The following is a 22958-nucleotide window of genomic DNA, read 5'->3' on the forward strand; positions in this document are numbered from 1 at the left end:
TATTTTAATTTTATTAAACTTTTTTTTAAACTAGTTTATCTTGAATTTTTGCTAACACATGATTCAGTATAACTTCAGCTATGAAAAAAATTACGTGAGTTGTTATTTTGAGTTAAGCACAAAGCTGCACAATGGGCTATTTGTGCTCTGCCTATCACGAGTATCGAAACCCGGTCTGCAGACATACCGCTGAGCCACTGGGGGGCAATTACGTGAGACCAGACTAGCTTTACCGTCAAGAGAAGTGTATCTGTGTATCAACGTAGAATTAATTCGCTCTCCATAGCATAAACGTCGATAAAAGATTCAGTTCCAGACCTGATAGAAGACTCTGTATCGTTTGTAAAACTCCCGTATATACACCATTATTTGCAGCAACCATTATTATAAATTGTATCCTTGTTTATATATTTTTGTCAAGAAAGAAAATTGTGTTTATCAATCTTTTTTGGCAAATATCGTAAATCATATCAAAAATCAGTTAACTTTTAAATTAAAATAACATAATGAATCGGGGTCTCGTCCGAGTTAAATTGTAATACGTAACAATGTTATACTCAATACTAAGATTTTTCATTAAATATATTCAAATAACAAGTATATTAGGCTATGATTAAAGGGAGGTTGATATATGAAACTTACATAACACTGGTATACATAATTGCTAGAGTGAAAAGATGAGTTATGTTTCTCTATCAGTTTCAAAATCTATGTGAGGATTGTTTGTTTGTTTTTGTTTTTCCCCCTAAGCAACACGAGGGCTATCGGCGCTAGCAGTCCTTAAATTAGCAGTATAAGTCTAGAGGGAAGGCAGCTAGTCGTCACCCCCCGCTAACTATTGGGCTACTCTTTTACCAACGTATAATCACAGTATAACGCCCCCACGGCTGAAATGGGGGGCATGTTTTGTGAGACCGAGTGTGAAAGACAGTCATGTATTTTATAACCTAATTGTTTCACTATTAGTGATAATATTTCAGTTCTAAAGGTAAATACTCAATTTACGGTTTCTAATTAAATAGAAAGCGAACAAAAGTATATTATAATGAAATTTTGCGTCATGTAACACGGATAAAATGAAATATTTGGGCAAGATCATAGTTATATGGATAGCATAAAGACGAATTAGTGAAACAATAACACTCGAACAGTTGCATGTTAATGTTAAATACGTGTCCTTTTCAGGAAATATAAGAGTTGATGAATTCATGAAGAGTTTTATTAGTATTAATTTTAGAATTAATTTAATCTAATTTAGAATTTAGATTAAACCCAGCCATTGATCACATGTTGATACACGTTGAGATATCTATGGTGTACTTAATATGCTTCAGATTCCACTTCGCAACGTCATCGTTTCTGACGTCATATCCGCCTATGCCATCTGGTGCCACTTATAAACATCATTCTCTCATGATATCAGCACATCACGCAATTATCTTCTACGACAATTTACATAAATATAAAATCAACATCTTTACCCTTCCCTGAGATAACTAATTAGCATGTGAGTCCAGTGTGAAGGGTAACTTACAGTATGCTGAATCTTTAGTATACAAAAAGCTATATAAACTTCAAAAGCTAGAATCTAAAAAATTGCCTTTAGCAGAAGAAGGTATTACATATCCTTTAAAATTATTTCAAATAAAAATATTTATTTTGATTGTCCAACTAATTTTTATATTTTCACACCCTAAAATTGATTGTCATAACCTTTTACATGATATACTCAAACTAACTAAAACATATTTAACTAAATCCAGATATATATAGAAATTGACCGAAATGCATTTCACTCAAAATAATGAAATGTTGGAAGCTCAACAATACGAAAAAGCTTATCAAGCTGTTCTCGTACCTTTGAGTTATTTGATTTATTTATATATAAATAATTTAATATATAATTTATTAAATTATAAATGAGTTGACAGTAAAAAGTTTAACTGTTTTAACCAGTAAGTGTTTTATAGTTGAAAATTAAACATTTTCTAAAACTTAGCTTTTTTTCTTTCTCAAATCTTTATTCTTGAAAGATTAAAGCCCTGAAATTTTTTCTCCCAGATCTTTACCGTTTTCACATTGTGTTCAACTTTATCACACGAATCTCTTACAAATAACCTTACATCGTAACTATCTTATAACTGCTTGACCCTGTTCCTGAACTATCACTCCTATAGGGTACAGATAAAACTGAAGATGAAGGTTAACAGAGAAAATTGTACAAGTTGGTATGACCTTGGGTTTCTTTCCCTGGATCGTATTTAGGTAGTAGAGTATCGTGCCAACAGTGTGGGTGTCATTATATTTGCCATAGTCTTCATCTCCTGTAACTATACTCTCTCTCGTTCTCGAATTCCAACAGTCATATGAGTTCGTTAAATGCATGTAGATGTCCAGAAGTTAAAGAAAACCGATGAAATCTCAGCAACGTATATGTAGTAGATAGTGTGTATATATACCACTAGGGATGTGTAGTTAGTGTTTAATGAAACCACTAAAAAGACTAGAATTTTTAGTATGGTGTAGAAAACGTGAACTCAAATAGGAAACCATAGGAAAGAAATTTCTAAGCATTTTATGAAAGGCATAGAAGGAACAATTGATTGTAGGAATTCTACAACTCTCATATTAGTTTATTACACTCCTCTTAAACGACCTAAAAATCAAGTTTATTCAACCGTTTATTTGTTAATTTATTATCTTTACCCAGTGCAACCAAAGTGAACAAAGATAAATTACTAGAAGTTGTAAAAGCTCGACTCAAAATAATTCGATTAAAAAAAAGAAAACTACAAAGAGAGTTCAATATAATGCCAAAGTGAGTAGAAATACAAAATACCAGTGATAAACCAGGATAAATATGAATAACGAAACTTATAAATAAAAATCCATGATACCCAACACATGAATTGAATTATATTTAGTTTGAACCCAATATGTTCTGGCTTTGGTTGAATTCCATAGCCTATGTCTAAGTTTTTTTGTGTTTTTTTTTGCTGCGTGGTTCGTCTCGATATTTTGATCAGTTAAAAAGTATCTTGCTCATAATAGTATATAAAAATTAAGTCAGATTGTAGATATTTTTGACATACGAGAACTGGATTCACTTCTTGTTAATACAATGTTAAATATCATAATTTGGGTTAATGTTAACAAATGATTATATGAAGTTAAGTACTTCGTTAGGAAGATAAATTATATTGAATTGTAATGTTGACAAACCAGTGTATACTAATATACTATTTTACAAATTAGCGCATACTTTAAACTTCTTATCAGGCTAATTCTACAATATATGTTCAGTGGATTACTGAAACATGGTTATTAATACATCTAGGAACAACAAGAAACATGATTTGGAATGCATTGTGAAACTGAAACATTATATTAGGATATTACCAAATTCGTGATATTCAAATGTAATTTCATGAATTATAAATTCGAGACTTAACCATATTGTATTCTTTACCATCATAATGACAGAAGCTGAGCGTCTTGAAGCGTGAATATTTAGGAAACTAAAGTATTATAATTGTATTCCAGTTCTACAATTTAAAATTACTTTAACTTTTTTGTTAGAGATTTCAATGGAATATAAACAATAAAGAATTAGTTTTTTTTCTTCATGCAGTAGTCAAAAAGTTACACCTCAACACTATTAACTACAACTTCGGTTAACATAAAGCACCTTTTTAACATTATCAAACAAGTAGAATTTGAAAACTAATAAATTAAAAACATGATTTTAAAATTTTTAAATTAAATGTAAGTCCCTTTTTAATTTTAGTTTAAATGTAAGAAGATTCAAGGTTTTAGAAAACAGGTACATCCAAAACAAATGGAAATTGATACTGATGTAAAGATCGCCATAGCACCAAATACAGACATTAGGGTTATTGGGTTACCTTTTATGAAAACTTGAATAAGGAAACTTAGCGGAATTGCTAATGAAAAAATTATACTCGCTGGTTTTGGACTGATTAGTTGTAACCCTCGATTTAAAGTTAGCAGAATTACTACACCACAAATTGCCAATAAAACCAAGTATAAATTGTTATTCGAACATTCCCAGAAATTTGTAGGTACACCTCTCATCACAAGTAACAAAGTCCAGGGAACTGTTGTGCACAGAGCTGTGTAAAAGAGATCACAGTGTAATGTACTTTAGATAGAGAATTGCTACACACAAATATGAAGGCATCAGATAAAGCACCACATGTTGCAATCATGGCGCCAAAAAGTCTAGATTTTGAAAACTCGTCTGCATTGTTTGTTTCGTCTGTAAACAAAAAGGCTGGTTTGTAAAGTAATACGACTCCAAACAAACACAACAAAACAGCGAGGACGTTCGCAGGCTTACAACGATGCTTCAAGAGACAAATACTGAAGAGCATTGTATACAAAGGGCTACAGAAATACAACGAAGCTGCATCTCCTATCGGCAGTAGAGTGTACGAGTAAGTCTGCAGAAACAAAGCTAAGGAGCCGAAAATACCACGAAGGAGTAAAATTAACATTGTTTTTCTGTCGTACAACATCCGTGAATTACTGAGTAGTACAACTTGCAACAATATAAAAAGTCGGTAAAGATTGGTAAAGCCAATAATGTTCTCTATATTTATTTCGTCAATGAGTTGAACGACGAGGCCGTAGAAACCTTCTCCTGTAGCTGCTATCAGTATACAACCAACTCCGATACAGTTCATTATAAGCGTAAGCACTTACAGGTGATAAAGATCTAAAAAATAAGTGAAATTATTGTTGAATATACACACCAGATCGTAATTTGCAAAATAACATAATTCCAATAGAAAATGTGTAAGGAGTCAACAAATAACATGTAACTGAATTTTATGAAATCGTATAAAAGTATTTAGAGAACAGATCTTTAGACTTTGTCTTGTTGGCTTGGCTGTACAAGTGTTAAACACTTTAACCCTAATATATGTTGATTCTATAAAGCACGGACAATAAAACTGTATATATCTTTAAAGTATGCCCATCTCTATATAATATTGTTGTAACTTTATTATTTCGTAGACAAGATCTTTTAAATTATCTGGCGAATCTAATCAGAAGAACAGATCAAGTAAATGACAGCATATTAATTTATTTCTTCTTTAAACTTTTTGCAGACTTCCTTTTATTTGCAAATGTTTGTTTGTTTTGAACGTCGCGCAAAGCTCCTCGAAGGCTATCTGCGCTAGCCGTCTCTAATTTACCAATGTAAGACTAGAAGGAAGGCAGCTAGTCATCACCACCCACCGCCAACTCTTGGGCTACTCTTTTACCAACGCAAAGTGGGATTGACCGTCACTTTATAACACCCTCACGGCTGAAAGGGCCAGCCTGTTTGGTGCAACCGAAATTCGAACCAGCGACAGTCGGATTACAAGTCGAACGAGATGTTTAGGACTAGCTTCATCATGTATCAGGTACCTATCTAGTTCGCATAGTAATTCCGTTTTCATCCAATTTTCGAACCCGCGAACCTCGGATTACGAGTCCAACGCTTTAACATACGTGGCCATGCCTGGCGATTTGCAAATTACATTCACGATTAAATAGGGTGGACACTGAGTGATAAACCTTAATTAACATGAAAATAATTCTACTCTTTTAAAAAAACTCTACAATATTCTCAAATATTTCGTGATTATAATTTACTCTCGAATTTACGAGAAAATTTAACATCAAATCGTTTAGAACTTTACAGGTGTTTTAAGCCTAGCTTGTCAAACTTTTCGATTTCTTGGTCACGAATAAAACCTGCAGCCACTTCCAGGAAACAACAAATTACAGACTTAAAATACAGCTCATAACAATGTCTACAAGGAACCTAGTTGTAATTTTAAAAGTTGCAGGCTCAAAATATGAAGTATATTTTTCATCAATATAAGATTCTATATGGGAATTAATTTGGACTAAACACATTTTTTATTTCGACAACACTGAAAGAGATGCCTAACAAGGAATCTACAATCGCAATAAACCTAATAATATTTACTTTGTCTATGAGAAACATGACTCTCAAATATTCCAAATCATATAATCTATAGGTAGTCTACATTTATAAGGATAACTTTCAACTTTGATTATAATATGTAGTAGCTATTTATAATGTAATAAATATAATTAAAACGATTTTTGAACCTTGATATTATCGACAGTTTACACATGTTCATTTTATTAATAACGTCGTATTTGTATCCATTTTCCATCCAAATTTCACCTTTCGCATATTACGTGGATATTCGCATATTATATTTCGCATATAATATTATATTATTCTCTTTCTCTTTCGTTGTTTGGGTAAAATATGTTCATACCCTGGAGGGTCAGGTTCTCTTTGACCTCTTCCTCCTGCCCGTACTTATGTGGTCTTGCAGTATTGAAATTTGTATTTATTCTATTCTTAGGTCAGTGTGAACTGAATATTATTCTGATACTTTTCAGGGCAATGTGCATGTATTGTGGTACATATATGGTTATTTTGCTCTATCAGCAGAATGTCAAGCTTGTTGGTGGCATTTTTTAATTAATTTTTATTATTTTTATTGGGCCCGGCATGGCCAAGCGTGTTAAGGCGTGCGACCTGTAATCTGAGGGTCGCGGGTTTGCATCCCCGTCGCGCCAAACATGCTCGCCCTTTCAGCCGTGAAAGCGTTATAATGTGACGGTCAATCCCACTATTCGTTGGTAAAAGTGTAGCCCAAGAGTTGGCGGTGGGTGGTGATGACTAGCTGCCTTCCCTCTAGTCTTACACTGCTAAATTAGGACGGCTGGCACAGATAGCCCTCGAGTAGCTTTGTGCGAAATTTAAAAAAACAAACAAACAAACATCCCTCTAGTCTTACACTACTAAATTAGGGACGGCTAGCACAGATAGCCCTCAAGTAGCGAAATTCAAAAAACAAACAAACAATTATTTTTATTTCTTTATTTTTATGTATAAAATATAAATTGACTGGAGAGAGATGTTTAGGACCAGCTTTATCAGGTATCTATCTAGTTCGCATAGTAATTCGTTTTTCATCCAATTTTTATCGAAGTACGTTATTGTACTATGTAGAAGTCTATCTGGTATGGTTAGTATGTTCGAAGATTTGTGTATGAATTGAGATAATATAGTTCTTGGAACTCTGTATACTGTTGTAAGGAGTGTGTTTTGGATTGTTTGTAGTTTGGTTTTATTTATTTTATTGCTTACAGTTATCCATGCTGGAGCTGCATATATATTACTGATCTAATATATGTCTTGTAGATTTTTAGTATGTTATCTGTAGATGCTCCACTGTTTTTACTAGTTAGACTCCTAGCATAGTTAGTTCTTCGCCAGACTTTATTTTTAATTTCGTTGACATGATTAATCGAAATTAATTTTGAATCGTAGGTTAGACCTAAAAATTATGCCGATGGGGCAGCCGGAAATAGTGTACCATTCATATATACTTCTGGCTGTTGTTTTTGTGTTTTGTCAATTTCGTAAAGACTAGCGTTGTGTTTTTGCTATGTTTATTTTTATTCTATATTTTTGACAGTATTCACTTATTCTGTTTAGTTCTGGTTGTATGTTGGTGGCTGCTATTGTTGGTGTTGCGGCACTTTTCCAGACTGCCACATCATCAGCGAACTGTGAAGAGAATCCATGATTAGGATCCTTCAATGGCATATTGTTTACATACATGATGAAGAGTATAGGACTAACCACCCCCTCCCTGAGAGACACCTGCTTCTGGAGTAAAGTACTCAGAAAAGGTACCCTCAACATTCACTCTACCCTTTCTATTTTCCAAAATGTTAAATAGCAAACGCATTATTCAACGCGGTAGTCCCATTTCAATCATTCGGAACCTTAGACCATCATGCCATACAGTGTCGAATGCTTTCTCGATATAAAGGAAGCAAGCGACAGTGCATTCTTTTTATTAAAGCTATTTATTATAGTTTTGGTTAATCTAATTAAGTGATCTGTCGTTTCTCTAAATTTTCTGAATCCATTTTGTTCTTTTGGTAATTTTGATGTTATCTCCAAGAATGTGGAGGGTCTATAACTGATTATTCTTTCGAGAATTTTGCCTATACAGTTGGTCAGGCTGATTGGTCGGTAGCTATTAGGTTTATTTGATGGCTTTCCTTCCTTATGGAACATTGATATATTAGCGAGCTTCCAAGAAACTGGGTTGTATCGTGAGAATAGAGATAGATTAAAAAAGTGTTTTTAGGTGGTCAAACAATTTCGGAGTGCCCTTTTTTAGAAGGATGGCTTGTATTTCATCTTCACCTGGTGATTTAATTTTTATTGCTTCAAGTAGTTCTTGTAGGGATATTTCTTTTGTTAGTAACGTGTTTTCATAATTTGTGACAGGTCTTGTGTTTGTCTCAGTTATGTTTATTTGAAAAATTGGTTCAAATTGTTTTTTATTGTTCAGTATATGGTTGGTGACTTTATTATAGTGCACTATTTCAGCAAGAAGAGGAATAATGAGATAAAAAAAGTTCAACCACAGCTGGTATTGTTTTAAGTGACAGAGCTGAATGTGAAAAGAATTTATCTTGAGTAGTTAACTAACTTAACCGTGTAATTCATTGCCTGTTTCGTATAGTATGGTAAACTGTACAATATTTCCACCGGTTTAAGTATTCATTAAACTGTCTCACATTTTTTCTCTTTTATTTGAAAATACGATAAGAATATCATTGTCGCAGTGGATATAACTGTTATTTCTTGGTGCTTCCCAACATATTAAGCACTACTATTTTTTATGTGGTATATGTTCTTAAAACAGTTTGTAATATTTAACTGGAGTACATAAAAATGTGTACAGGTGATATACGTGTGTAGTCGTACATACATATGTGAACAATATGTAAAGTTATTCACGAATCTTGCGTAAACCAAATGGTGCACTTACACAATAAATAAGTATGAACCTCACGTTTACAGGAGAATTAAACTGTGCATGTCACGACATCTTGCAGCATTATATTAAAAGTTTAAAGTAAATAGTTTTATTAGTAATGTATGTCAATGAACTTACCATCAAAAATATATTGTAGTTCAAGTTTTTAAAATTATTTACAGTATAATTCGAAATTTCAAAAGAAATTATATAAATAAATTTACAATCATAACGTGTTTGCGTGACTTCATGAACTGCACTCCTAATTGTCCATTGTAATTTTTTTTATCTTTTAGTATTCTCATATTGCCCAACTACTTACAGAATTGTACTCTAGATGTTTACCAACTACATTATCAATTACGAACCTTCGATATTTTTCCTCCATCAAAATATAACTTTGTCCCTGCCATCTTGGGTTTATGAGTGAACATCATAATTTTACTTTCAAAACTTTTTAATGAAACAAAGTTAGGAGGAAACACAGTGTAATTGTATATAATCCAAAAACTTGGAACAATTCAGTTCTAGTACTACAGTGTTCCAAATAAAACATTTGGTTGGTATGCTGTCAGAAAAATGTTTCAAAAACTGTTGACGTAATGCTTCTTCTTTCATAAGTATTGACTAGCCTTTCTGCAAATTTTTTATCACGAGAATTGTACCGATATACAGACCTGTTAAAAAATGTCATGTGTTACTATTTTAAATAACGGGAATTTTAATTTGAGCTTAACAGTTAATTAAATGCTTATAAGTATCAAATTTATGTTATTGCCAACAAGCTTTGTACACACAATTTCCTCTTTACACACAAATGTATTTTAATATACAAATAATAATATTTATAATAACGGTTATTACTAACAATTATTACAAATGATTTTTTATATACAAGAGTTTTACAAGCTTACAAACTATACCGAGTCTTATATCCTAGTCTAGAACAAGATCTTTTATCAATGGCCCATGTCTGCGACGAATAAATTAATTCTGAGTTGGTTTCATTACACTTCTCGTAACTTAACAATGCCTTTTCTCGGCTAGCCTCACACCTATTTCACACCTATTCCACCGAATATATTTAATGCCCTCGTAGAAACAGTGACGTCCGAAGTTATTCACTGAAGTTAAATGGTTTGTAATGTTCGAAATGTATATAAATGTTGCTGAAGAAATTGTGTAGTTTTCCGATTAATAGACGTTAATCACAAATATAGCTTCCTTGGCCTACAGCGTACTGACTGCAGCTGTCCAATAATAATACTCTTTTTGTCTCTCTTAGGCCTAGCATTGCCAGTTGATTAGGGCACTTGAATCGTAATCCGAGGATCTCGGGTTTGAATCTTCGTCACACTAAGGATGCTCGACCTTTCAGCCGTGGTGCCGTTATAATGTGACGATCAATCCCAATATTTGTTTGTTAAGAGAAACCTTCAATCTAGCATTACACTGCTAAATTAGATACGGCTAGCGCAGATAGCCTTCGAGAAGCTTTGCACAAAATTCAAAACAAAACAAACAGTCTTGTCTTACACAACTAAATTAGGGACGGCTAGCGCAAATAGACCTCGTGTAGCTTTGGACAAACAAACACCAATAAATTATTCACAAACATATTTTAGATTGTAAATTACTGATCTATATATGTCTAGCTCAGTATTTTATGATAAATTAAATTTATGTAGAAACTATATCTGTGAAGTGTTTTAAACAGGTTGTTTTTTGTTGCAATAATGTATAATCATATATAACGACAACGTATTATAATTTACTTGTTCTGCTTTTGTTTTCATAAAATTATCTTCCACATTAAACTGTAAATTCTGTCACCTCTTCCTTTCATGACATCCTAGCAAAACGCCCATCAGAGGAGTGACATGAAACACTTGTCTTAACTCCGGTCACTTTTCTTCCTCTATTATCTTTATTACGTCCAATAATAGTTATGTTTATTTCTTTATGATACAATATATTTTTATCCTTCAATTCTTCTTTAGTATCATATAAACTACTTTACAGTATCTGTAGTCAAATTAGTTTGTTTTCAATCATAAGCTTATAAATTCATAATCAGCCTTTCTTTGTCACCAAATTAGTACAGACGTAAAAGTCTGTTTAGTTTGTTTTAAATTTCGGTAAAAGCTACTTGAGGGCTATCTGCGCTGGTACCTACTTTTTCAGCGTAAGACCAGAAGGAAGACAGCTAGTCATCACCACCCACCTTGAGCTACTCTTTTAGCAACGAATTGTAAGATTGACCTTCATATTATAACACCCCACGTCTGAAAAAGCGAGCATGTTTAGTGCAACGGGAATTCGAACCTGCGACCTCAGATTACGAATCGAGTGTCTTAACCACTTGGCCATGCCGGGCCAGATTTAAAAACAGAAAAGCAATAACTTCTCAAAATTAGAAAAATTCTCAACTACGTAAACTGAATATTATGGTAAAATCTATTACAATCCTTCAGTCAAGTTAGCAAGTTTGCATTAAAATTACTACTTAATAATGTATCTTATTAACTTCACCTTAATTATTCCTAGCTGTGCACTACATACTAAAGTGAAACACATACAAGAAAATCATGACACAACTAATCAAACGTTCCTGTGCTGTTGGAGTATTTATAGAATTTTCACATTTATTTCTCATCACTTGAAGTGTTTTTTCTCTCACTTTTTTCAACAAGTTCTGTTTACCTACTCTCCTACTGTCAATTCATGTCACCTTTTTTTTTTCGCCACTCTGAAGGAGTGCGATCTCCTACTGTTAGTTCAGTTTTGCTGCTTTATAAAGCTCTACCTTTTCATGCTAGTAGTTCTCTCACTGTCATTGTAATTTCGTTAACTAATTTAGACGAGTCACATTTGGAACCGCTACTTTGGTGTTAAAACACTACTGTTAATCAGATTTCCGTTTCCTTTTCCTTTTACAAGTTTTGTGCTTTTCAGTGGTAAAACTAGAACCTAATATATAAATTAAAACATAAAATACAAACTTACTTCTTATTTTATTCTTTGTAGCAATGCTTCGTGGAAAATAATTAAAAGAACGTCTACTCGCATCCTGTTAAAACAGAACTGACCTTCTTCTTCAGTAAGATAACAAACAAGCCTTTAGCAACAGTAGCCTAGAAAATAAGGCATTTTGACAATCGTATTATCAAAATAAAATAAACTCATGCAAAGAAAAACAACACTGCAGTTGCCCACTTACCGGATTAGGATTTAAATGATTTAGACAGAAATGAAGAGAAAATGTTACGCCTTCTCCACCCACGTAGAAAATACACGAAATAACGTATTCCAAAATTAAGCGATAACTACTGAGCGTTGTAATTAAATTGTTTGTGTGTCACTTGGCGTTGCTCCAAAATAATATTCACATTTTCGTTATTTAACACGTGGCGCAGAATAAAATATAGCTACCTATATAAGTGCCAATTTCCCTACATCATGCTTTCTGAACGTAAAGCTTCGCAGTTGCTTTGCATATGTTGCCATTTGGTAAATACAAGTACAAACGACATTTGTTCGCCTTTCTCCTTCCATAAGAAAACAAAGATACAAAACTATCATACAAGTATAATGTCTGTAGATGTAATAGCCCCACTCCCCAGTGGCACAGCGATATATCTGCGAACTTGACTCGCTAGAAACCAGGTTTCGATACCGCTGGTAGGCAGAGCACTGATTGTTTATTCTTTAGCTTTGTGCCTACCTTCAAGCAAATAAAGTAGATATATTTGTCAATTTAGGTTTACCGGTGAACAATGGATGCGATAAACGTGAAGCTCAGCAGTTTTGGTGGGTTTTTTTTGTGGTTAAACGCTAAATTACACAGTGAATATATATGTGTTCTGCACACCACAGGCAGATACAACGACTTTTAACATTGGAAGCCCTAAGACCTATCGCCACGCTGCCATTTCTACATCATACTTAATTGTTGCACTACGACTATTTTGTTTTATTTCTGTAAATGAATTGAATATTTCTTTATTCTTTTCTTATCGAATAATTAATACAAACCCATATAATCAATATAAATTATCACAACTGGCGTAGCTACGTAACCTTCATCATAACACGTTAAAATATGCACCTTTCAGTATACCTGGGGTCTTTACTGACTCCGCCTATGTTTAATGATCATAACTTTGAAGCTATGATTTAGATGTTGAAAGGTTAGCATACTGGCTTCTCATAGCAGTGTACAGATAAACTGTAAGAAAGACTGAGTACCATTAGTATACAATATGTGATTTATTAATACAAAATATGAAATTTATTTATATCAATTTTCTCATATGTAGACAACAAATTGTCATCATTGACATATATTTCGATAATTTCGGGCCACTCTTCTCTCATTGACATCTCACAATTAAAATTAACAAAATATTGAATGAAGGAAAAGATTGCTCGAATATGTAACAAAAAACACCAAATTGAACGAAAATGTGCTTGGGGTACGAATGGGTCTAAGGGGGTCGAACTACATCAAACTTTGTTTGAGAGATAAACTAATGCCTAATTCTGGGCATCATGTAAGCAAAACATAAAGTGTTTCTCATACACTGCTGGCCAATAAACATAGAGAAAAAATATGCATTTTGCGGAGTAGAACTTCGAAAGATGAAAGTAAGAAAAGAGAAAAACACTATGAAATTAGCCTAAATACTAGCTGGTCAAAAGTTTAAGACCATATAAAAAAGCAGTCTTAAAGAGGGTAGGAAATGCCCAACAAGATTTTCTCAATAGTGAAAAGCACGGTCGTGACAATACTAACTATTGAACTGGAAGGTCCAGGATAACCAGCAACAAGTGGCAGAAGTTATTAAAAGTGCTCCTAAAACTGATGGAGCTCAAGTTCGACCTGATTACTGGCTGGAAAAGATCACAGCAAATAGTTGCACCAAATATTTTATTAGTTAGCCCAGCTCTTTCAGTGTTGGATGATGGTGCAAAAGTGAGCTTTGGGTTTCTGATAAAAACAGAAACATTGAAAAAGCTGGTAGACCTCTTGATATTTCAAGCCTTCTGAGTGTGACTTATTTTATGTCCAGTAAATAACGACTTTATTCTGGTGAAGGGAAATAGATTAGACGTTAGAAGTGAAATAGATCCTGGGCTAAGTTCATCAAGTGTAGGCTAAATGAATGAACAGTCGTCGAAGAGTTGACATTAGGTGGTGTTGGTTGCCTGTCTTTCTTTCTATTAGTACATAATATCAAAATCAAAGATGGGTACGCGAACACACTCTCACATAACTTTGCAAAAATATGTCAAAACAAGAAGTATATATTGTTTAAAAGAACAAACAAACTTAAAATTTTATCAGCTTAAAAAAACAAAAACTAGATTATAATAACGCTACATTGCCTAAACCACATTAAGTTGAGAGCTGTGATTCAGTCAATGCAATTATTCTTCAATCCTGTTATTGATTAATTTAGAGCCAATAAACAAACTTACCCGAATATAGATGTAGATGATAAAATTTATGTTTTAATAATTACGATAAATATTCATTTTTGTTCACTTGAAATCGATTTATTGTTTTGTTTTCAATTTCGCGCGAAACTACACGAGGGCTCTCTGCGCTAGCCGTCCCTAATTTAGCAGTGTGAGACTAGAGGGAAAGCAACGAGTCATCATCACCCACCGGTGACTCTTGGGCTACTCTTTCATCAAGGAAAAGTGAGATTGACCGTCACATTATAACGCTCCTACGGCTGAAAGGGCGAGTATGCTCGGTGCAACCGGAATTCCAACCTGCAACCCACAGATTACGAGTCGAGTGCAGAGCTAGTGATAAAGAGCTAAACCGAAAGAATTATAAGTTTACGAGATTGTGACGAGTCGATGTAAACTAATCATCGAGCTGGAAGAGGATCCAAATATTTTATTACTATTTAAATATTCAGTCCTAAAAAATGAACTGGATAAAGTTACGAACGATTATTTTTTTCCAAAATCGTGCACTTATGAGCAATGGAGACCATCAGACGTGCCAGCTTCAGAGGACTAGGCTATAGTTTACTAAATAGTTGTTTGCAAAGCAAATCAAAGTTGTCTATGAACTCCCCATAAGAGGTCACGGAGGTTTTAATAATATATGTGACAAAATTATAGACATTTCTTTTGGCCAAAAATCAGGCAAGATGTTTCTCACCTTTGTGAAATCTGTCATATATATCAATTGGATGGAAACCCCGACAAGAAAATTTCTGTTACTCCTTTGAAGTCTATATCAGTTTTTTAAAGAACACCGCAGTCATTCAACTATTGATTATGCTAAGCTAGCAAAAATAGCATTTGTGTTTAATCACTTTCAAGTGCTATGGAATTTTATTATCATTAGGTTATTTGTATTAATTGTGTTATATATTGTCATGATTTTTGAAATTGTTTAATTCTTTGAAAATGTATTGTATTTAATATATTTTTATCAATGTGTATATTTATGTAACATCTGACTAAAAAATTGTCTAACACCAATTTTTAATTGTCTAAGGCAGGAGGTGTAACAGATTTACTTTTGTACATTTGTTTTAGTACCTTTGTTTGTCTCAGTATCGTTGTTTAAAGCATGTCAAGTATATGGCTGGACGCGTATTGCGCAAGTTCTGTCCATTTTTTAAATTTTAAGAAGATTCTGGAGAGCAGCAATCAATAATATGTGGTTCATGAAAACGTTAGCGTGTTTTTGAACATTCTTGAACCTTCGGGAAATTCCTTATGATTTGTGTGAAAGCAGCTAGCCGAGATACAATAATAGAAAATTACAGTTACAATCAGTGTGCTCTAGGCCTCTGAAGCTACAATTGTAATTTACGACTATTAATCAGAAAACAATAGAATTTTGACCCGGAGTGTTTATAGATTTCGAACAAACCGTTTAACTTCAGTGAATTAACTTCGGATGTTAGTATTTCTACAAGTATATTGAATGTTTCTTTCAAATAAAAGTCAGCGGTGACGCCAATCAAGCTAGCTTGCTTAAGGGAGGTGTCACAATATCAACTCAGAATTAATTTGCTTGTCGTGAACCGAGATCGTCAATAAAATATTCAGTTCTATACCAGTTATAAGACTCAGTATTGTTTGTAAGTTTGTAAAACCCTTGTAAATAAATCATCATTTATAATAACTGTTACTAATAACCCTTACTATGAACTGTATTGTGTTTTTGTTTATATATCAAAACATATTTGTGTTAAAAAAGAAAACTGTGTGTATAAATATTGTTCGCAAATATCATATGGTTGATACATATTAACATTTATTAACTTTTGAATTAAAATTAAATTTCCGGTTATTTGAAATCGTAATACGTAACGTACGTAACATAATAAATCTGAGACTTGTCCTTAACACAAATGGTTATATACAACAGTGTAGCCTTAAACACCATATGTTTAGTTATCTGATAAAAAAATATCATTTAGTATTTTACTAATTGTGATCTGTATCTTTAACAATATTGTGCACTTCAAAATTCAGAGCTTGTAACATTTCTAAGCCAACTGAAATAATGAGTGGATATAAAACAAACTATCTGCTTATATCAGAAATAAAAGTCAGTTTGGTAATGAGTAAACATCACAATGAGTTACGTCGAGGGTTTAGGAAACGAAAAATCTGGTTTCGATATTTGCGTGGACAAGACCCCAGATACCCCATTTTGAAGCTTTAAGATTTACAAAAACAAACGTTAAAATGTATTACACATTCTCAGTGATATAACCCGTTCAAGAGCTTTAAAATGTCTCAATTAGCTATCTGATGTGTCCACCAGAAGGAATCGAATCCCAGATTTTAGTGTTGTAAATTCGAAGTCATTGCGCTGTCACATCAAGGAACGAACTTTAAAAATAAAAAAAAAACAGTCAGCACAACGAACTACGAGCAACTTACCTCCAATATCTCCCCACTGTACTCCCTGTGGCAGAATTTACAACTGGTCCTCCGATTAGACTACGATTATAACAGATAGTCTTCCATCAGCAACCTGGGAATCATAGCTGCGCACTGATTGGTGCAAGAGATCGCATCGTATTTACACGTATTTAAATGGCCCTTGGTGAAAAAAAAGAGCAACGATTCGATGAAAGCCACATCTCTTTACTTAAACATTTCAAAATTGTATATTAAAGAAACAATATCAAAGAAAAGACGAGTTCGAACAGGTATTAATATAAAACAGGATGTCTGGAAATCGTTAAGAAGCTACTTTCTTCTGAATATGTGACTTGATAACAACTTCCGGATGCCCGGATATGCATCACAATAAGAAAAAACATAAACCACTGAAATTAATAATAGTTACAACACATCATTTTATAACTAAGTATAGCGTTTCAAACAATCGACTAATGAGAGCATAATATGTATCGTTACATAACACTGGTTTACAAAGAAATTGAGGCAAGCACAAAAATAGCTGTTTTAACCTAATTTGGGGGTGCTGAATTCAGATTTACTCATCACCTCTAGTTTTTTAGATATGCATACTGTACATTTTGTACACATACTGTACATAGAGGCGTATATGCATTCAGGGTTAATTTCTAATATTGTGTGACTTATGTCTTCTTTTTTAGTTATTATGCAATAAATGTAAGTGATAGCATTACATTATATATATATATATAGCTATATATCAAGACGGATTTTGGCAGTTAAGCGTAGCCAACACGTCTCAATCAACAGCCAGTGGTGCACTGGCAGTCAGCGCAGGAGGTTAGTGTCCCTCGACAATTGTGTTACACAATCTTTTGGGTATATATTTGTGTTACAATTTCCAACGACGCACATAATTATTATTGCCTTACATATGATTTAATTTTACTTTGTTTTTTTTTCAGATTCTCCAATGGCTTCAAGCTCGTCAAAACACCGAGGATGCCTCAACAAGGCCAATTCTTTCTGCTACGTGTGTGGGGACTTCACGACAGTTGCACAGCGTCGAACCATCACTTCCCTCCTCAGAACTGCCTACTTTCATTATTTTGACTGTAAAATTGGTGATCAGGACAAATCTTGGGCTCCACACATCTGTTGTAAACCCTGCTACAATGGACTAACTGCTTGGTTTAATGGCAAGAAAGCGGCTTTCCACTTTGCAGTCCCGATGGTTTGGAGAGAGCCACGAAGCCATGCAGATGATTGTTATTTTTGTCTAACAAATATAACTGGTTTCAATGCATCTTCTAGAAAAAAGATCAAATATCCCAACCTTCCATCTGCTATGAGACCCGTTCCCCATTCAGATGATCTTCCTGTCCCAACACCTCCAGTAAATAAGGATCTTCTTTCCTCATCAGATGAAGAAATGCCTCCAAGGGAAGATTCTGCCAAGTGAATCTCTTCCGAAGATATTGACTCTTCTTATTCAGGAACAAGTGGCAACGAGCCACACTGGATCACGCAAGAAGATGTAAAGATCACCAGTTTCAGGAATCGGAACAAAGACCTTGCTTCATTTTTCGACATGGAAAACAAGTTGTGCTACTGCACAAATGTACCTGGCTTGTTCACTTTCCTTGGTTTGCCACATAATCCTTCAAACTGGCGTCTTTTCATAGACTCTTCCAAGCGAAGTCTCAACGCTGTGCTTCTGCACAACGGGAATAAATATCTCAGCATTCCCACTGCACACTCTGTCCATCTAAAGGAGTCCTATGACAATATGGAGCTTCTTTTAGAAGCTGTTAAGTACAACCAGTACCAGTGGAGTCTGTGTGGGGACCTCAAGGTCATTGGTCTTCTTATGGGTATGCAAGCGGGCTTCACAAAGTACTGTTGCTTTCTCTGTCTCTGGGATAGTCGAGCTGTATTCCAGCATTACAAGCAGAAAGACTGGGGGTCTAGAAGCACTTTCGTTCCTGGCAAACACAGCGTCAAGGAGAATCCTCTGGTTGACATGAAGAAGGTGCTTCTTCCTCCTCTTCACATCAAGCTTGGTTTGATGAAGAATTTCGTGAAGGCCATGGACAAAAATGGTGCTGCCTTCCAACACTTGTCTACTGTGTTCCCAGGTCTCAGTGCTGCTAAGCTCAAAGAGGGCATCTTTGTCGGACCTCAAATCCGAGAAGTGCTGAAGGATACTGATTTTGAGGAGCTTTTTACCTTAAAGGAACTGAGAGCATGGGAAGCATTTAAGTCAGTCTGTAGTGGCTTCCTTGGTAACACACGCGTACCAAATTACCAAGCCTGTATTGAGAAGTTGCTAAAGACTTATGATGATATGGGATGCCGAATGTCACTCAAAATTCATTTTCTCCATTCCCACCTCAACATCTTTCCTCCAAAGCAGTGAGTGATGAGCACGGAGAAAGATTCCACCAAGACATTACGAAGATGGAGAGCAACTACCAAGGCAAGTGGAACCCCAGCATGAATTTCGCACCAAGCTACTCGAGTGCTATCTGTGCTAGCCGTCCCTAATTTAGTAGTGTAAGACTAGAGAGAAGGCAGCTGGTCATCACCACCCACCGCCAACTCTTGGGCTACTCTTTTACCAACGAATATTGGGATTGACCGTCACATTATAACGCCCCCACGGCTGAAAGGGCGAGCATGTTTGGCGCGACGGGGATGCGAACCCGCGACCCTCAGATTACGAGTCTCACGCCTTAACACGCTTGGCCATGCCGAGCCAATTGGAAAGTAAACGAAAGATGAAGAACACCTAAACATGAAATAGTAACATGTATTTTTTTTTACCAGTAATGACTACCAGATGAAGAATGTGTGAATTACATAAAATACTAAAACCATGTAAAATGCACAGATATACGTAACAAAACAAAAGGGAATCCTCAACAGCCACGGCTATAACTAGGTCTAAAAGCGCTAAAGAAATAGACGTTTGTAATCTAAAAGTGTGTACTTAAAGAAAAAAAAACTCATAACAATTCTATGAGCCACTATGCCGCAGCTATAAACAAGTACAAGAATATATTACAATATGAAACTTTAAACCACCTACACCAATTTTTTTATATTAGCATAACCGTACCAGCAGTACGTTTTCAAACAGTTATGTAAAACAGTTGAACCGCTCCAACAGAAAAACTGAATCATAACGATTTTTTAAAAACATTTACTAACCCCACATATAGACGACAGAAGAGCGTAGATGGGCCAAAGATACCATTCAATACAATTTGTCAGTTACACCTTTACTCCCTCTCTCCATAAAGTTCGACAGGTTTACGATTTTCATTCAAAATAAAACTAATTGCAAAGAAAGACAACATTTCTCAAATATATTTGATGTTGGTAGATAAAGAAACGATAACATAAAGTAGGGGTTACCAACGCCCACCTCGCAACTGTGAAAATATTTTAGGTTGCGATTCAACTATCTCTACACACACGTACAAAGTGATAGGAAATTACTGTACTTGTTCTAAATCGTCCTTTGTCGTAATTCTTGTGGCCTTATATCCCTCCTTTTGAGGCGAGACTCCAATTTGCAAACCACCAGTAACACAGTGGTATGTCTGCGGACTTTCAACACTATAAACCGAGTTTTGCTGCCCTGTGAAGCTTTGCGCTTTATTACAAACAATCGGAAAATTCTCTATCGGCTACTCAGTTACCTAAAATGTTCTGGAAATGGGTAAATTTGAAAATTTCTTTACCCAGATAACAAAAAACGTTTTAAGAGAAAAATAGGGTTTTTTTTCATATACTTGAGACATAAGCAATTGGGAAATAACACTTTCAGCCCAGGAACATGAAAAAGTAAAAATTTTGTTGCATATATAATTATAATTCTCCTTTCACCGATTGCGAGCGATATTAAGATTCGAAGCTTGAAGAACAAAATAAAATTGAACTGTGATTAATAGGTAAAAGTCACCTGTTTATGACCTTTTAACATCTATTAACCAATCATTTAAAACATTTTTACACGTCCCTTAATAAATCATTGAAAATATGTTAACTTGCATTTTGACCAATCAGTTGGAATGTTTTCGCAAAGCTCTTGACCAATTATTTGAAACGTTTTAACACTCACTGTAACTATTCCATTAAAATATTTTTGTTTGCCTCTTGACCAGTCATCTAAAAAGTTGTTGTTAAGCTATTGAATAATAGACGAACATTTTTTGCAAACTTCTTAAATTTTTTAACATAACATCTTGAAAATGTTTTGATTTTTTTTAATGGAACATCTTAAAACAAGAAAATGTTTTGATGTAAAGTTCCTAAGTTATTACAATGACTTCTTTTTACTTCATATTTTAAGTGAACAAATGAAATCGATAAGTCTAGAAATGAATTTTTTTTCTCACCAGGCCTTACCTGTAATAAGTTCGTCCATCCACTTATATCCTTGTCGCACTAAAAATGTTCGCCCTTTCAGATGTGGGGGCGTTATAATGTGACAGTCAACCCACTATTCGTTGGTAAAAGAGTAGCCCAAGAGTTGGCGGTGGGTAGTGATGACTAGCTGCCTTCCCTCTAGTCTTACGCTGCTAAATTAGGGACGGCTAGCACAGATAGCCCTTGAGTAGCTTTGTGCCAAATTCAAAATAAACAACCCACTTACAACCCTTCTTATGTATACAGTAAACTAGCGAACCCATCACCGTATCCTCTGTGTTTGAATCTGGGTACACCTGTAACGCAAATTAATATAATATTTTAACTCTAATTCACTGTTAGCTGCAGAAAAAAACAACCAAAAAACATAGTCACATCTGAAGAAAAAGACCGCGTAGTATTCTTGGCTCAAATTGTTTGTTTGTTTTCTGTTGTTGTTTGAGAGACGAAGGGTAGTCTGGTTTAGAGACGAAAAAAACCCTTCAAGGTGTTAAAGTTTTATTGTGACCTATAGTGATCTCAATTTTAGTATCTAAACGAGTCTCGCAGCCAGAAATAATGAGCAGAAAGGATATCATTAAGAGATTAAGGTAATAAATCATAAGATTACATGGGTTTACAATTAAAGTTTGATCTTATGTAGAAAATATATAGCAATGTCATTAATATAAAATCTGAAGTCCGCTAGTAACAGAGAACGGAATAGTTATCTAATATAGAAGAATGAGTTAAGAATAATCACTACAGTTAGCTGCAGCCAGAAGGAAAGTTTGTTATAACATCATTACCGAAAGTTTGCTCTTGTCTTTGTAGTACACACAAATCACTGATATCGAAAACTGATTGCGTCATGTCAATCAGTTATTAATATTCCAGAAGAAAGTATAAAAAGAAAGAATGAATAATAATAATTTCTTATAATGTATATTATGAGATCGTAACAAAACCTGAGAGCTAAGTTATGACGTAAAAGGAAATTACAGTTACATGAATACTTTGCCGGATCTCTAAGTCACGTGATAGGTAAAATATAAACAGGAAGACTTAACAAGTATACACCAATACATTTTGCAACTACATGATAGAATTTAATCGCATTTTACAAAAAGGTCATTTTACATCTCATGCTGCTCCTGGAACTTTTATTTCATCGCCGTTTTTCCGAAGTCTGATTACTATGGTCATGCGAAACTACTTTTAAACCACACAGCTTGAAGAAACGATCCATGGACGTCAACCCAAAAAGCCACGATTAAGCCTGTTAAATGCACAATATGTCATTGTATTCTCACGGGAGGTATCACAGGTACTTCTTGTGATCTTAGTTTCTCTGCCATCCTTCTCGTGAAAATAATAACTGATACAGAGGTATAACTGGAACTATTGTACGTTTATAAGCTTCAAATCCTGGCTTATTCACTTGTTAAATGTACCATGAGATGTGCCCAGTTTTATCGCAATGACTTGTTTTGGGTCAAAAGCTTCTCTTTTGTATCCATAGCCTACACTTTACAGATGAGGATGTTTGGATCACATTGTAGTTTTGAAGCCCTGTATGCTATTGTTCTAAACGCTCTGTTGTAAGAAATCTTCTACTTTCATGGAAAACACTGAACGCTCTCTTTTTCAAAAAGTTTTGTTATTTGGCTCAACATGATTTAACATTCTCTCGATGCAAACTTTCTTCCTGGTAGAGACGTGTCATAT

At 34.4% G+C, this 22958-nt stretch overlaps 1 pseudogene; it reads right to left on the reverse strand.

Annotated features, from left to right (window-relative positions):
• LOC143236204 (TNF receptor-associated factor 4-like) overlaps positions 1 to 22588 on the reverse strand; it is a 59116-nt pseudogene extending 36528 nt beyond the window's left edge.
• Between the last annotated feature and the right edge of the window lie 370 nt (positions 22589 to 22958).

Source organism: Tachypleus tridentatus, chromosome 13 (genome assembly GCF_004210375.1).
Source record: "Tachypleus tridentatus isolate NWPU-2018 chromosome 13, ASM421037v1, whole genome shotgun sequence".
Taxonomy (NCBI): domain Eukaryota; kingdom Metazoa; phylum Arthropoda; class Merostomata; order Xiphosura; family Limulidae; genus Tachypleus; species Tachypleus tridentatus.